We start from the raw sequence: 18,019 nt of genomic DNA, 5'->3' as shown, positions 1-18,019 counted from the left end.
GTTGGTAATTTCTGTCATTCATGATCAATACAAAAGCTAGTGAATATAACTGTTTTCTTGATTTGAGTTTGCTCTTGACTTTTACTTTTCTTTTAATCTCTTCATGCTGTGTTTAGTTGCTCAGTTGTGTCTAACTCTTTGTGACCCCATAGCTCGCCAGGCTCCTCTGTCCATATGGACTCTCCAGGCTAAAATACTGGAGTGAGTTGCTATGCCTTCCTCCAGGGGATTTTTACAAATCAGGGATCAAACCCAGGTCTCCCACATTTGCAGGCAGATTATTTACCAGTTGAACCATCAGGGAAACCCAAAAATACTAGAGTGTGTAGCCTATCCCTTCTTCAGGGGAACTTTTTAACCCAGGAATTAAACCAGAGTCTTCTGCATTGCAGATGGATTCTTTACCTGCTTAGCTATCCTATGTATATTTTTATTTTTTAAGCTTCAACAATATCTTTATATAACCCTTAGATTATTTTGGTTGCACAATTATTCTTTAAATGTTATATAAACTTTACATAAATTTTGTATATTTTCTGGACAATTATATTTTATTTAAAGTTGAGAAAATATGTAAAGTTTTTTTTTTAATCTTTGAAAGATAATTGATAAAAATAAATAGAGCTGGTGGCTCAGAGATAAAGGAACTGCCTGCAACATGGGAGACGTGTATTTGATCCCTGGGTTGGAAAGATCCCCTGGAGAAGGAAATGGCAACCTGCTCCAGTATCCTTGCCTGGAGAATTCCATGGACAGAGGAACCTGGCAGGCTACAGTCCGTGGGGTTGTAAGAGTGGAACATGACTTAGGGACTAAATCACCACTGCCAAAGTAATCAGAGAAGACTAATCCATAAAATACTTTCCTACCCATGAATAATGGTGCACCTTTTCTTTTCAACAAAGACATAGCTTACATAAAGCATGATATTTTATTTCCATCCTATATACATATGATGAAAGTTTCTCAGGCTTTATGTCAAACTTCCTGAGCCAAAGTGGCTAGGTATTTAGTCAGAAATTGTCTTATGTAGTCTTGTGAAACTGTAGGGGTGAAACCAACATTTAAATTGGAGATTACTGTCAGCAATGTGAGTGGGTCTCAAGCAATCAGCTAAAAACCTTAATTTAACAACGTCTGATCAAGGCCCCCACCAACACACAAACAAACAAAAGGGAATTTTGGCACCAGACTGCCTTTGGGTTCAAACTGCAACACAAACCACATTCTTTTTGTCCTGCTTCTCTAGAGAACTCTGACATATAAAGATCCTTGAAAGTAAATTCTTTATCAAGTATCATTTTTTTGATGAACAAACAGGATTTCACTAATACATACATTATTTTTCTTGAAATTATATTCATTGAAAACAATTTATATATATGACTTATCTATCTGTAGTGAGCTATTTCTGGTGAAAGTAAAAAAAAGGTACAATCAGCCCTTTATTTCTACATGTTTAGCATCTACAGGTTTAAACAACTATGGAACAAAGGTATTTGTAAAAAAAAACAAAACTTCTAGGATGTTCCAAACATTAAGATGTTGCATGCTGGGAACTATTTGCATTGTATTTATAACATTTACATTTGTACACTGTATTAAATATTATTAAGCTTTAGAAGTGGACTTTCCAGGTAATGTAGCACTAAAAAATCCTTCTGCCAGTGCAGAAGACGGAGATGCAAGAGACATGGGAAGATCTTCTGGAGTACGAAATAGCAACCTGCTCCACTGTTCTCACCTTGAGAATTCCATGGACAGAGGACCCTGGTGGGCTACAGTCATAGGGTAACCGAGTTGAATGTGACTGAGCACAACATAGGCAAGTATTGTAAGTAAACTAGAGACTATTTGAAACACATGGAATGATATGCATAGGTTATATGCAAATACTATGGCCTTTTATATGAGAGACATGAGCATCCTTAAATTTTGGTGTCAGTCGTATGGGTCCAGAAACCAATCTCCTTGCTGTGTAATAATAAGCATTGAGAGAGTAAAGTTAAAGTGAAGTCGCTCAGTCATGTCCAACTCTTAGCAACCCCATGGACTGCAGCCTACCTACCAGGCTCCTCCATCCATGGAATTTTCCAGGCAAGAGTACTGGAGTGGGTTGCCATTGCCTTCTCCAGATGCGAAGAACTGAGTTATTTGAAAAGACCCTGATGCTGGGAAAGATTGAAGGCAGGAGGAGAAGGGGACCATAGAGGATGAGATGGCTAGATGGCATCACCAACTCAATGGATGTTGAGTTTGAGTAAGCTGCGGGAGTTGGTGATGGACAGGGAAGCCCGGCACACTGCAGTCCACGGTGTTGCAAAGAGTCAGACACGACTAAGCTACTGAGCTGAATGGATAACTTATATTTTTATAAAAATATAAATAATCTATGTGATTGCTTCCATTTTCCGCTCAAGGGAAGCAAATATCAGTACATAGAAACTGCTCAAGATTTTTAAGCAAGGGGCAAAAGGAAGTCAGAGACATGCAGTTTGTCCCTGGATATGCTGTCCAAAGTTAAAGACCAATCAAGAATGCCCTAATCAAGTCGTAAACCTATTAACACTAGGTTCACTATTTTCCTTCATTTATCATATTACTTTTTTGAATTTGAACTTTGTACCTTTCTGGACTTGACCAGTGTGGTAAATATGTTTAGTGTGAAAATATGTTCTAGAATAGTGGTAATCTAAATGTAGGATCTAAACGTGAGAAAGAAAAGCTGTGTGATGCTACCTTGTTAGTATATGATGAAACTGTTTTCCTTTGAATTTAATCCTTATAACATTTCTTTTTTCAAACCTCAATTATTTAATTAAGCTTCATTCTGACTTAGATCACATAATTTATCCCAGAAGTTTTCTGCCCCCAGATAACAATGACTAGATTGCCAAAGAGAGGAGTAATCTTGTTCAAACAATCAAATGATTCTGTGAAGTCACATAAACCCACCTTTCCTTTATTTGGTTAACCTGAATTACCTATTTAATAGAATATTTCTTATCTGATGAAGTTATTGGTCTAGCTTTCTCCATTACTTCTTGTACTGGAGATATTTAACATGGTATTATGTGAATGCAGAGCTTTCCCTATGAACCAGCAGTTAACGAATCTGCCTGCAATGTAGGAGAAACAGGAGATGCAGGTTCGATCCCTGGGTAAGGAAGATCTCCTGCAGTAGGAAATGGCAATCTGCTCCAGTACTCTTACCTGGAAAATTTCATGGACAGAGGAGCCTCGTGGACTATAATCATGGGGTAGGTAAGGGTTGGACGTGACCAAGAGTGCACTGGGCCTATGTGAAAATGAGTTCCATAAAAGAAATAGATTAACTCTATCAGACAGTAAATTTTACTTTACTTTCTCTTTTCCAAATGAACACACATAGATACACTATTAATTAGATTTTTGCAACTGACTACTAAATCTATTTTAAGCTACTGTAAGCTCTCATTGTTGTACCTGTATTACTATCTCGCTTTATTTTTAAGTAGCTCTGGGTCATCACCCACCTCAAAGTGTGATGTATCAGATTAAAAAGGAGAAAAGTATTATAAGAAATAAAAATTCAAATTCCACTCATAATTAAGGATGCAACATAGGAAAACTTAATTTAGAAATAGATGAGCACACTACCTTAGGGAAATTTGGAAAAGGTCATACAAAGACTGATAATTAAAAAACACTCTTCCACAGTTCCTATGCTGTTTGATCAGGATACTTCAGTGATCAAAAATCCAAGAAGAACTACGAGAAAATAATATATACAGTTTTTCCCCCCAATAATGATTTCAACTCCACCTGCATTATTTGCACAAATATGGTTTTTACAGAAACAGTATATTGAAAACAGGATCAATAAATTAAAATGTCTGCATGATCACATAATTATTTTGCTTTGATAAATGTAAGAACCATGACATTCACAAATGCTACATTAAGGAATGATAGCCACACCCTGGAAATATAGCAGAATGTAATGTAATTTCCTAATAGGTGGGTGGGTGGAATGTAGTTTGTGGATGTTGATTAAAATTTATTTTAAAATGATCTGTTATTAAACTCATTATTTCAGGAGCTCAGTTAATGTATTGAGCTGGTAAGCCAAAGCCTGATGACTAAAAATGGTGACTTGATGCTGTATGTGTGTGCTAGGTCACTTCAATCATGTCCAACTCTTTGAGACGCTATGGACTGTGGCCTGGCAGGCTCCTCTGTACAAGGGATTCTCCAGGAAAGAATACTGGAATGGGTGCCATTTCCTTCTCCAGGAGATTTTCCTGACACAGGGATTGAACACACGGTTCTTATTTCTCCTGCATTGGCAGGCAGTTTCTTTACCACTGGGATGCTATATCCCCACAGTTCAGTTGAAGAACCAACTTATCTTCCTTACTCGGCATTAAGTGTTCTTGATTATACCAAGAGGAGACAGTTTGCTCACCTGGTTTGCCTTGAAGATCCTGATTGTGTATGTGTCACGTGGGTTTTTCAACCTCTAACTTGAAGCTACATCCTAATTCAATGTTATATATATAATTTCATAACTTATTTTCTAGCTTGAATTACAACCATCAGTATCAGATTCATTCTCACCATCTCCATCACAATAGCTAAGTATAAGATGCTCCTTATGTTCCAGACAGTGTGCAAATAACTTTTATACATCATTTCATCATTTCACTAAATCCTCCCAGTACACTCACAAAGCATCTACTGGGGTGAACAGAGATGAGAGAGTTCATAGAAGGGTTTATAGTCAAGAAATAATAGAGTGAGATTTATTCTCTGATTTCAGAGTTTGTGCTATTGATCACTACCCCCACCAGATGTCTTGCACACAGACTCAACAGTGTGGAAAAAAAAAAAAAAAACCTCTTGGGCTGCTGCACTTAATTTATTATTCTTCCTAGCTTCCCTGTGTTATCAAACAGCAATGTTAATGTCTTTTTCAGTCTGGTTCTCATTTCTCACCTGTAATAATCTCATCAGATTATTATAGTCACTTTTGAACTGCTGTTTCTCTTCGATCTATCCTCTGTTATGCTGCTAGATTTAATACTCCAAAATGCAAACACGATCTTGCTGTGCCATTGCTTGTAATCTGTCAGTGATTTAGAAATACATTTCAAATTCTTATCATGATGTCCAAATACTCTTCACTGTGTGGCCAGTAGTAACTTCCCAGGGTCATCCATATATCTCTGCTAGCAATCATTAATTGTATGTGGACAACACATTGAACTACTTGTCTGCTGAGCATACTGGGAAATAAAATGACACAAAACAGAATAAACAAAAAACAAAACAAAAGGTGCCACCACTACCAGTCATAAAAATATGCTGCAAGAGGTAATGAGATCCAGGGACACATGAGCTGAAGAAAAGTCAATTTTGTGGTCTCAGCTGCCTGGAGCATTAAAACCAGTGACTGTCAGATCTTTACCAGAGAACTTTCAAACCTCATAGATGATATTTACTCATAAATGTGCAAGTTGGTGTGGGAGAAAAATAATAATTCATTCCTTCTTTTTTCTGCTTTTCAAATCTTGTAACAATGTATGTATTGGCAAAATGTTGTTTACTGTAATCTGACTGACAATGCAGTTACATGGTTCTTAGCCATGCTCCAGAAAATGCATTAGGCAATGGTTGGTGTAAGTATTGACATAGCCTATTTTCAAAATATACACAAAATCTAAGCTTCTCACACTTTCCTGGTCCCTGGTCTAGACAGCATGGTATTTGACTGAGTTACGGAAGTTGCCTCCAACTGACCAGAGTATGTACACTTTTGCCTCCTTCTAATGCCTCAGGCAAGCAGCCAGAAAGTTCCTTTAAAGCTATGCATTAAATCGCATCACTCCTCTGATCAAGACTTTCTGATAGATGTTAGTCTCATTCAAAATAAAAACCAGAGTCCTTAAAAGTCCTACGAAGCACACTATGACTTAGTCTCTAGTTATCTTTCTGACTTTTTTCTCCTATTACTTCTCTTCACCCATTCAAATTATACTGGCTTCCTTGAGGTTTCTTTGGCAGCCCAGACAGCCTTCAGCTATGGGGATTTTGTATCCATTCTTCCTTATCAATAACAGTCTCTCTCAGGTGTTCTTATGACTCATGGCCTCATATCACTTACATCTTTGTCTTTTCTCAAATGTGAATTTCACTGTGAAGCTTTTCCTTAATATCCTACTTATATTTGCACCAAGTTCCAGCCCCAAATCCAGGATTCAAAAACAAAGGTATTCACATTTATCCAAAGGAGTTGAATGCTTATGTCCACAAAAATATCTGCACATAGAAGCTTGTGGTGTGTTCCTCAGCTGTGTCTGACTCTTTGCCATCCTATGGACTATAGCCAGCCAGGGTCCTTTGTCTATGAAATTATCCAGGTAAGAATACTGGAGTGAGTAGACATTCCCTTTTCTAGGGGATCTTCCCAACCCAAGGTTAAAGTCTGGGTCTGTTGTATTGCAGGCAGAATCTTTACTGCCTACACCATGGAAGCCCACATAGAAGCTTATAGCTTCTTTATTCATAATTGCCCAAACTTGGAGCAACCAAAATGTTCTTCAGTAAGTGAATGGATAAATAAACTGTGGTACATCAGACAACGGAATATTAGTCAATGTTTAAAATAAATGAGCTATCAAGCCAGGAAAAAACATGGAAGAATTTTAAACGCAAATTACCAAGATGCCAATTTGAAAAGCCATCTGTATTCTTTAAATCATAAAACATTCTGGAAAAGACAAAATTATGGAGAAAATAAAAAGATCAATGGAGTCTGAGGTTGGAGGGAGAAAGAAGAGGGATGAGTAGGTGGAGTACAGAGGAGAAAATATTCTATATGATACCACACTGATGAATGCATGTCCTTAAATATTTGTACCTAGAGAATGTACAAGAGAGAGCTTATTGTAAACTATCAACTTTGGGTGATTATGATATGTCAATGTAGGTTCATCACTTGTAACAAATGTATCACTTAGGATGAGTATGTTGATAAGGACGGAGGCTATGCATGTGGGGGGCAAGGACATAAGGGAAATCTATATTGCCCTCTTAATTTTTCAGTAAATCTAAAATTCCTCTAAAAAGATATTAAAACATTAGTCTTGTCTATCTCTTCTTGCATAGATATGAATCTTCTTTTTCCCATCCCTAAAATGGCTTTATCTTGTAGGAAAACTGTAGCTTCCTGCTTTTCTTTACCCTTATGTTTATGTTTACCTAAAAGACCTTTTAGAACTAACAACCAAAAAAGATGTCCTTTTCATTATAGGGGACTGGAATGCAAAAGTAGGAAGTCAAGAAACACCTGGAGTAACAAGCAAATTTGGCCTTGGAATGCAGAATGAAGCAGGGCAAAGACTAATAGAGTTTTACCAAGAAAATGCACTGGTCATAGCAAACACTCTCTTCCAACAACACAAGAGAAGACTCTACACATGGACATCTCCAGATGGTCAACATCGAAATCAGATTGATTATATTCTTTGCAGTCAAAGATGGAGAAGCTCTATACAATCAACATAAACAAGACCAGGAACTGACGGTGGCTCAGATCATGAACTCCTTATTACCGAATTCAGACTTAAATTGAAGAAAATAGGGAAAACCACTAGACCATTCAGGTATGACCTAAATTAAACGTCTTAAGATTATACAGTGGAATTGTGAAATAGATTTAAGGGCCTAGATCTGATAGATAGAGTGACTGATGAACTATGGAATGAGGTTCGTGACATTGTATAGGAGACAGGGATCAAGACCATCCCCATGGAAAAGAAATGTAAACAAGCAAAATGGCTGTCTGGGGAGGCCTTACAAATAGCTGTGAAAAGAAGAGAGGTGAAAAGCAATAGAGAAAAGGAAATATATAACCATCTGAATGCAGAGTTCCAAAGAATAGCAAGAAGAGATAAGAAAGCCTTCTTCAACAATCAATGCAAAGAAATAGTGAACAAGAACAGAATGGGAAAGACCAGAGATCTCTTCAAGAAAATTAGATACCTAGGGAACATTTCATGCAAAGATGGGCACAATAAAGGACAGAAATGGTATGGACCAAACAGAAGCAGAAGATATTAAGAAGAGGTGGCAAGAATAGACAGAAGAACTGGACAAAAAAGATCTTCATGACCCAGATAATCACGGTGGTGTGATCACTCATCTAGAGCCAGACATCTTGGAATGTGAAGTCAAGTGGGCCTTAGAAAGCATCACTATGAACAAAGCTAGTGGAGGTGATGGAATTCCAGTAAAGCTCTTTCAAATCCTGAAAGATGATGCTGTGAAAGTGCTGCACTCAATACACCAACAAATATGGAAAACTCAGCAGTGGCCACAGGCCTGGAAGAGGTCAGTTTTCATTCCAATCCCAAAGAAAGGCAATGCCAAAGAATGCTCAAACTACCACACAATTGCCCTCATCTCACACGCTAGTAAAGTAATGCACAAAATTCTCCAAGCCAGGCTTCAGCAATATGTAAACCATGAACTTCCTGATGTTCAAGCTGGTTTTAGAAAAGGCAGAGGAACCAGAGACCAAATTGCCAACATCTGCTGGATCATGGAAAGAGCAAGAGAGTTCAAGAAAAACATCTACTTCTGCTTTATTGACTATGCCGAAGCCTTTGACTGTGTGGATCACAATAAACTGTGGAAAATTCTGAAAGTGATGGGAATACCAGACCACCTGACCTGCCTCTTGAGAAATCTGTATGCAGGTCAGGAAGCAACAGTTAGAAGTGGACATGGAACAACAGACTGGCTCCAAATAGGAAAAGGAGTATATCAAGGCTGCATATCGTCACCCTGCTTATTTAACTTATATGCAGAGTACCTCATGAGAAATGCTGGGTTGGAAGAAGCACAAGCTGGAATCAAGATTGCTGGGAGAAATATCAATAACCTCAGATATGCAGATGACACAACCTTTATGGCAGAAAGTGAAGAGGAACTAAAAAGCCTCTTGATGAAGGTAAAAGTGGAGAGTGAAAAAGTTGGCTTAAAGCTCAACATTCAGAAAACGAAGATCATGGCATCAGGTCCCATCACTTCATGGGAAATAGATGGGGAAACAATGGAAACAGTGACAGACTTTATTTTGGGGGGTTGCAAAATCACTGCAGATGATGACTACAGCCATGAAATTAAAAGACACTTACTCCTTGGAAGAAAAGTTATAAGCAACCTAGATAGCATATTGAAAAGCAGAGACATTACTTTGCCAACAATGGTCTGTCCAGTCAAGGCTATGGTTTTTCCAGTGGTCATGTATGGATGTGAGAGTTGGACTGTGAAGAAAGCTGAATGCTGAAGAATTGATGCTTTTGAATTGTTGTGTTAGAGAAGACTCTTGAGAGTCCCTTGGGCTGCAAGGAAATCCAATCAGTCCATTGTGAAGGAGATCAGCCCTAGGATTTCTTTGGAAGGAATGATGCTAAAGCTGAAACTCCAGTATTTTGGCCACCTCACGTGAAGAGCTGACTCATTGTAAAAGACTCTGATGCTGGGAGGGATTGGGGGCAGGAGGAGAAGGGACAACCGAGGATGAGATGGCTGGATGGCATCACGGACTCGATGGACGTGAGTCTGAGTGAACTTCGGGAGTTGGTGATGGACAGGGAGGCCTGGCATGCTGCGATTCATGGGGTTGCAAAGAATGGGTCACTACTGAACGACTGAACTGAACTGAACTGATGTTTATGGATCATGACTATCTCCTTCAGACTTTTCTTCTTGCTATTTTAAGTCAAGATTTCTAAAGTACCAAACCCTTTTCTCTCCAAATAGTTTTGCTCTTGAAAATGAAAACCAAAGCTTGCAAATCTCTATGTCTCCAAAAGGTATAAAAAGGATAAAGAATGATGACAACAACACTGGTATAAGTGTGTGTGTGTGTGTTGGGCAAGGCTGATGAAAGTGAATGATGTTCACTTTTACCATATGGCACATGAGCATATATAGCAGAAAACCACATTAGGACAAAAAGAAGACAGACTAAATTAAAGTTTCAAAATACATTTTTTGATCTGAGTGAAGGGTGTTAAAAATAAAATTATTATTTTTCTTTAAGTTTATAATTAAAATTTCTCTGAACATGCACTCAAAACTGACTGAAATGACTGCATTTTATGTTTTCATCATAATGCATTCAAAATTTTAAAGCTTAATCTTTTCATATATAAATAGAAGACCTGGATTCTCGTGCTGTGCCCTAGGAATCTACACAGTGCATTCTACAGGCTTAATACTCACAAGAATGGAATTTAATCTGTCCTTGTTCCACCAGCAGAGAATAATTAAGTATCAACAGAAATAGGGAAGTGTAGAATTAGAGTTTCTTTAATTCCCCTTTCTTCCTATATTGAATGTGATTTCAAATTCAAAGTAATTATATTTGGACAAGGTTTTTTGGTTAAAAGTGAAGCTGATTATAGGAAACTTAGATACTTAGGCACTTGAAAGCAGTAAACAATTATAACCCATCAATTTATGTGTTCCTTTTCCTCAGAAAGTCACAATGACTTACATTTAATTATATCTTACTTTCTTAACAAGGGATCCATAATCTCTCCTTATGAGGTCCTCAAGATTTTATAGAAGTACCTTTCAAGAAAAAATGTAATCATTTTCATCTAATTCACATCACAATTACCCAAGCTTCTTACACAATTAAAAATCTCACTTTTATTATGAAATGTACATTTCCTTTGTGAAATGTCTTATTTTATAAGAGTAAGTGTGTGGAATATAAATAAATGGCTTATTTTGTATGTTAATGGACTTGTGAGCAGGCCAAGAAATACAACTAGTATGTGAGCGATGTTGGCTTATTCTCATGAAAAGGCCTTGTATATTTGCTGGTTGCTAAATACAATGGGCTGAAACCAAGTTGGAATAAATTGATGCTGAGTCCTAGTACTGCATCAGAGGCAAGCATTTAGGGATGTGGAGCTAACAAAATTAAGGACTTGGTCAGGGCTCAGCAAGAACAGATTGGGAAAGCTAGATATCTGCCAAGCAGCTTATTGTAACTTCTGGGATAATGCGCCCTCGTTGTTTTTCTGAATAAATGACATCCTGGAGCTCTGCAGAGGTAATACAACAAAGGCATTAACCACGTTAAAACACTTCCCTTCATTCCAGTGGGCAACATGAAAGCCAAAATTTCATCCTACTCACAATACTCATCATTATCAATGATGTTCTAAGATACTTTGAGACCCTCCAATACATGAACACACATGTTGGAAGATAGTAGCACTGACTTATAAATTTAAATAAATAAATTTTAATTAAACACTCAATGTCAGGAACAGGGGTGTAAGAAAGCTGAGACAAAATGGATTTATAAAGGTCACTATTGACAAAATACAAAATCATTTGTGCAAGTATATATGCAAAAATCTATAATAATTGAATGTATGAAAAACAAGTAGAAATAAGATTTTTAAAATAACATAATTTTCAATAGCATCATAGGAACAAACCTGAGGCCTCTCCATTGAAAACAATAAAGAGTATTATATAAATGAAATTCAGTTCAGTTCAGTTCAGTCGCTCAGTCGTGTCCGGCTCTTTGCGACCCCATGAATTGCAGCACGCCAGGCCTCCCTGTCCATTACTAACTCCCGGAGTTCACTCAGACTCACGTCCATCGAGTCCGTGATGCCATCCAGCCATCTCATCCTCGGTTGTCCCCTTCTCCTCCTGCCCCCAATCCCTCGCAGCATCAGAGTCTTTTACAATGAGTCAATTCTTCGGGTGAGGTGTCCAAAGTATTGGAGTTTCAGCTTTAGCATCATTCCTTCCAATGAACACCCAGCTTTGATCTCCTTCAGAATGGACTGGTTGCATCTCCTTGCAGTCCAAGGGACTCTCAAGAGTCTTCTCCAACACCACAATTCAAAAGCATCAATTCTTCGGCATTCAGCTTTCTTCACAGTCCAACTCTCACATCCATACATGACTACTGGAAAAACCATAGCCTTGACTAGACTGACCATTGTTGGCAAAGTAATGTCTCTGCTTTTGAATAGGCTATCTAGGTTGCTTATAACTTTTCTTCCAAAGAGTAAGCGTCTTTTAATTTCATGGCTGCAATCACCATCTGCAGTGATTTTGGAGCCCAGAAGAATAGAATGTGACACTGTTTCCATTGTTTCCCCATCTATTTCCCATGAAGTGATGGGACCAGATGCCATGATCTTCGTTTTCTGAATGTTGAGCTTAAAGCCAACTTTTTCACTCTCCTCTTTCACTTTCACCAAGAGGCTTTTTAGTTCCTCTTCACTTTCTGTCATAAGGGTGGTGTCATCTGCATATTTGAGGTTATTGCTATTTCTCCCAGCAATCTTGATTCCAGCTTGTGCTTCTTCCAACCCAGCGTTTCTCATGATGCACTCTGCATACAAGTTAAATAAGCAGGGTGACATTATACAGCCTTGATGTACTCCTTTTCCTATTTGGAACCAGTCTGTTGTTCCATGTCCACTTCTAACTGTTGCTTCCTGACCTGCATACAGATTTCTCAAGAGGCAGGTCAGGTGGTCTGGTATTCTCATCTCTCAGAATTTTCCACAGTTTATTGTGATCCACACAGTCAAAGGCTTCGGCATAGTCAATAAAGCAGAAATAGATGTTTTCTGGAACTCTCTTGCATTTTCCATGATCCAGCAGATGTTGGCAATTTGGTCTCTGGTTCCTCTGCCTTTTATAAAACCAACTTGAACATCAGGAAGTTCATGGTTCACGTATTGCTAAAGCCTTGCTTGGAGAATTTTGAGCATTACTTTACTAGCATGTAAGATGAGTGCAATTGTGCGGTAGTTTGGGCATTCTTTGGAATTGCTTTTCTTTGGGATTGGAATGAAAACTGACCTTTTCCAGTCCTGTGGCCACTGCTGAGTTTTCCATATTTGTTGGCATATTGAGTGCAGCACTTTCACAGCATCATCTTTCAGGATTTGAAAGAGCTTTACTGGAATTCCATCACCTCCACTAGCTTTGTTCATAGTGATGCTTTGATGCTTTCTAAGGCCCACTTGACTTCACATTCCAAGATGTCTGGCTCTAGATGAGTGATCACACCACCGTGATTATCTGGGTCATGAAGATCTTTTTTGTCCAGTTCTTCTGTCTATTCTTGCCACCTCTTCTTAATATCTTCTGCTTCTGTTAGGTCCATACCATTTCTGTCCTTTATTGTGCCCATCTTTGCATGAAATTTTCCCTTGGTATCTCTAATTTTCTTGAAGAGATCTCTAGTCTTTCCCATTGTGTTGTTTTCCTCTATTCTTTGCACTGATCGCTGAAGAAAGCTTTATTTCTTCTTGCTATTCTTTGGAACCCTGCATTCAGATGCTTATATATTTCCTTTTCTCCTTGGCTTTTCACTTCTCTTCTTTTCACAGCTATTTGTAAGGCCTCCCTAGACAGCAATTTTGCTTGTTTGCATTTCTTTTCCATGGGGATGGTCTTGATCCCTGTCTCCTGTACAAAGTCACAAACCTCTGTCCATAGTTCATCAGTCACTCTATCTATCAGATCTAGGCCTTTAAATCTATTTCTCACTTCCACTGTATAATCATAAGGGATTTGATTTAGGTCATTCCTGAATGGTCTAGCGGTTTTCCCTGCTTTCTTCAATTTCAGTCTGAATTCGGTAATAAGGAGTTCATGATCTGAGCCACAGTCAGCTCCTGGTCTTGTTTTTGTAGACTGTATAGAGCTTCTCCATCTTTTGCTGCAGAGAATATAATTAGACCAATATAAATGGAAAGATGTATCATAAGTATGGATTAGAACATTCAATATTTTAAGAATCTAATGAGGTTATTTTTCCAGAATTTGTTAAGCTGATTCTAGAATACATGTGAAAATATAAAGCACTAAGAATAGGCAGAAAAATAAAAAATTGATGAACAAACCTGGAGGACGTACACTATTAAATATCTATCTATCTATCTATCTATCTATCTATCTATCTATCTATATTTAGAGCTTCCCTGGTGACTCAGACAGTAAAGAATATGCCTGCAATACAGGAGGCCTGAGTTTGATCCCTGGATCAGGAAGAGCCCCTGGCAAAGGAAATGGCTGTCCACCCCAGGATTCTTGCCTAAAGAATTCCATGAACAGAGGAACCTGGCAGGCTACAGTCCATGGGGTCACAAAGAGTCAGGCTTGATAAGTGACTAACACTTTCACTTTCATATCTTATTAATTTAATTGCAAAACTAACTAACTAAATAAATAATTACAAAATAAATCTATGTCGTTAGAATTTAGGATAATGGTAACAATTCCTGAAGTAATATGTCATTTACTAATTTTACCAATTGCAGTAGTATTTCCAGAACAAAATAAAATGAAGAAATTATATATATGTTACATATAATTAATTTATTTTGGGGGGCATGTGGGATCTTAGTTCCCCAACCAGGTATAGAACACATTCCCCTGCATTGGAAGCACAGTCTTAACCACTGGACCACCAGGGTAGTACCCATTACCTGTAATTTTAACAGCTATTTATTAATACAATTTTATATTTCCTTGTTATTATTGGCCCAAACTTGCAGAAAGCAAATGGCTTTCGAAGAGGAATCATTTTGTTTTGAATATTTTCTACAGAGAAATCCCATGAATTAAAGTACTTTCATAAAAATATTCACCAGGAAATGTATTTCTTATAGTGACAACATGAACACAGCTACTGGGTCTTGGGGCTGTGATTAGGGAGTAGCAAAAACTGGCCTGAGACTCTGGACAGCAACTCTTTCTTGAGTTCACCTTCAGTGACACTGCACTGCAATTCTTGAAGGGCTTGTTGTATAACATTTAGCAGCATGGCACTGCGTGAGAACAAACATATTTTTGAATAAATATATATCTGCAATATTAAATAGCAACTAAAATTAAAGCCTTATTCTATTCTGCTGGGAAAATCCTACATTGTGTTTTTTTTTTTTTTTAATGTTGCTATTCCATTTGACGTAAAGATGATGAGTTAGTTAAAATAATAAATGGAAAAATTTTTTTTTAAACTGCAGAAAGTACCATATGTTAATCTCAGAGATTATGGTTTTATTATTCTCATGCATTTCTGTATTTTTAACTTCTTTTTAAATTATTTTATTATAAAATTTTAAAATGTAAAAAAATACATTTATTTTTAAAAATTTTATTCATAAAGTTTACCTAATAACTCCAAAGTTTATGTCAGCTGATGCTCTCTCCTTGGTTTAAAATATTGTGTCAGTATTAATCTTCTTCATCCCAATGTCCTTGTTTACTGTGTTATTTGCAAGAATGGTAAGATATAGATTTCATTTGGAACACTTACACAGTTTATCTTAAAATAGAGATAATAAAGAAAGGATTAGCATCTTGCTAAGTTGTTATAAAATCCTAGAGATATGTAGAAAACAGTAAACTCTATTAAAAGAGGATTAAACCCATTAATTACAAAAGTGTAAGAACATTTCTCTAGAGGCCAAGTATGGATGGCATTACCTTTTAAGATTTATATTTCAAATGTAAATTAAAAACTCTCAAACCGAAAAAATTTATAAGCACAGAAAGTTAGAAGAGCCATAACAGGAAAGCTGAGCAAGTAATCAAGGATTATACTGTCTCGTTTGGATCAAGACTGTGTTCAATACAATACCACCTCAGTTTTGTGTTTTCCAGTAGGTAAGAGAATATATGTTCTCAATTCTAGGTAACCTTAGAGCTAATTAGGTAAGCTATGACATTTGTTTGTGTATCTGGGTTAAAAAATAAATTTTTGGCTCATTTAATGTCACATCATATAAATTTTAGCTTTAATACACTTTGTAATAAATTTTAATGTTTCCAGTTTGAAAAAGGAAGAGATCTTTTTTGCATAGGAGATTTATCTGTTGATCCTGTGAAAATGAAATTATTTTAATATATTCCTTTTCACAGCCATGTGGAGAGTTGTGAGTTAATTATGTTTCTACTGAGGAAAAATATCCAATGTCTTAAAAGTCATAGGGAAAGGATAGTACACGATGCAAGTCTAAAGAGTTGTGATTCAGTTAAGCTTTTAACATAAGTCAGACTTTCCACAAGAATATCATTCAACAATATGTTGCCAAAATAGCCACTTCTAAGGATGCATTTGTCTCATTATCTGTTAGATTTTTTTTCTTTTTTGGGGGGTGGGGGGCACTGTGCAGCTTTCAGGATTTTAGTTTCTGGACCATGCATTGCGAGTATGGAATCTTAGCCACTGGGCCACTAGGGAAGTCCCAATGACTCCTTATCTCTTTAAAGCATCCTTTAACTGCCTTCTCAGCTCTTCTACCACTTTTAGTCTACTTGAAGGACCACTTGAAACTGTTAAGTCAAGTTGTGCTTCATTTTCAGAGCTCCCAGTCATAAGAAAATTAAAGGTTTTCTCTTGGTACCAACAATGGAGGCTACAGTATCTGAGATGTGGTTTCTAAATCAGGGGCTTCCCAGATGTTGCTAGTGGTAAAGAACCTGCCTGCTAATGCAGGGAACATAACAGACATGGGTTTCATCCCTGGAGGAAGGCATGACAACCGCCCCTGGAGAATCCCATGGATGGAAAACCCTGGAGGGCTACAGTCCATAGGGTTGCACAGTATAGGACACAACTGAAGTGGCTTTGTATGCAGGCACATTCCAGATCAGATCCTGAAGAATCAATTGAGCAGTCTCCTCACAAGGTAGACATATCTTCAAACCAAAGCTAATAAAAAGCTGCTGTGGGATTTCCATTCTCCCTAAGTTTTATTCTAATTATTGGAAGACTTTTACATCCCATTCAATATTATGAATGATAGAGCACATATTATAAAACAAAACACTTTTGATACCAACTAGTTAGAGATTATGGTTCAAACATAAGATGGCTTTTTATATAACTAGCTGAGTTCAGGAGATAGTGATGCCATCAGAGCCAAGATAAGAAGGGGAAATTTACACAAGTGTGATAAGCAGACAGGGAAGTTTTAAGGATATTAATGAAAAAGCTTCAGCATTTAAAACAGAAGAGGGAAGAAAAGACAAGACTTAAATGAGTAACTCAGAGCAGATTCAACACATGGAGAACCCCCCCCCCCTCCATCCTTGCAATGTCTGGAGATCACAAAGAGCTTCATGGTTACAGGTTGGGTTCGAGGAAAATATACCTCTGGAGAATTTCTATCAGCAAGCCTGTCTTCAAATCAAATTTCTACTACCTACCTGATTTCTGAAAAGATAAACAAAAAATTTAAGTGGTTCTGGATTTAAATCAAAGTGTGAGTGTCATACAAACTGTTCTGACACTAGTAAAAATGAGTTAGAATTCAACCAGCAAGGAATAACTAAGAACAAAATATAAAATACATTTGGAAAGTAACAGCACACTGGAAAAAAAAAAAACAAACTTGCAGATAAATGATGAAATTAATATGGAAATCAGGACTCAGAACTTAAAAATGAAATCACTGCACAGACAACAACTTGGCATTTGCACTTAATTTTTTACTATTGTTTATAATGCTTATAATTTTAGTATTAGATACTGAACAAAAATAATTTTAAAAAATTTAAAAAATTAGAAATTGAAAAACAGCCAGAAAGAAATTAGAGGGAAAGCAATAACAAAGAAAAAGCTAGAAAAATAATGAACAATGAAGCTAAAAAATAATGGAATATATAAAAAATGGTATTATAAAACCTAAAGTTTTATGCAAAGAATAATGAAAGTAAGAAATTTCTGGTAAGAGTGAGAAAGATTTGTGAAAGATGCACAGATAAAAATAAGTACTTGATAAGAATAGAAATACATCAAAAATTATGTGAAACCATTATGAACACACTTATGTATGTTCACATAATGTGCACAATTTCCTTGTAAAAGATACATCCCCAAAACTGACACAAAATGAAATACTGTAGTGAACAGACTTCCAAAATCATTTTTGATGCTAAATCAGTGATGAAAAATCAAAACAAA

This window comes from Ovis aries, chromosome 12 (genome assembly GCF_016772045.2).
Source record: "Ovis aries strain OAR_USU_Benz2616 breed Rambouillet chromosome 12, ARS-UI_Ramb_v3.0, whole genome shotgun sequence".
NCBI classification, from domain to species: domain Eukaryota; kingdom Metazoa; phylum Chordata; class Mammalia; order Artiodactyla; family Bovidae; genus Ovis; species Ovis aries.
This window is presented reverse-complemented; position numbering follows the sequence as displayed.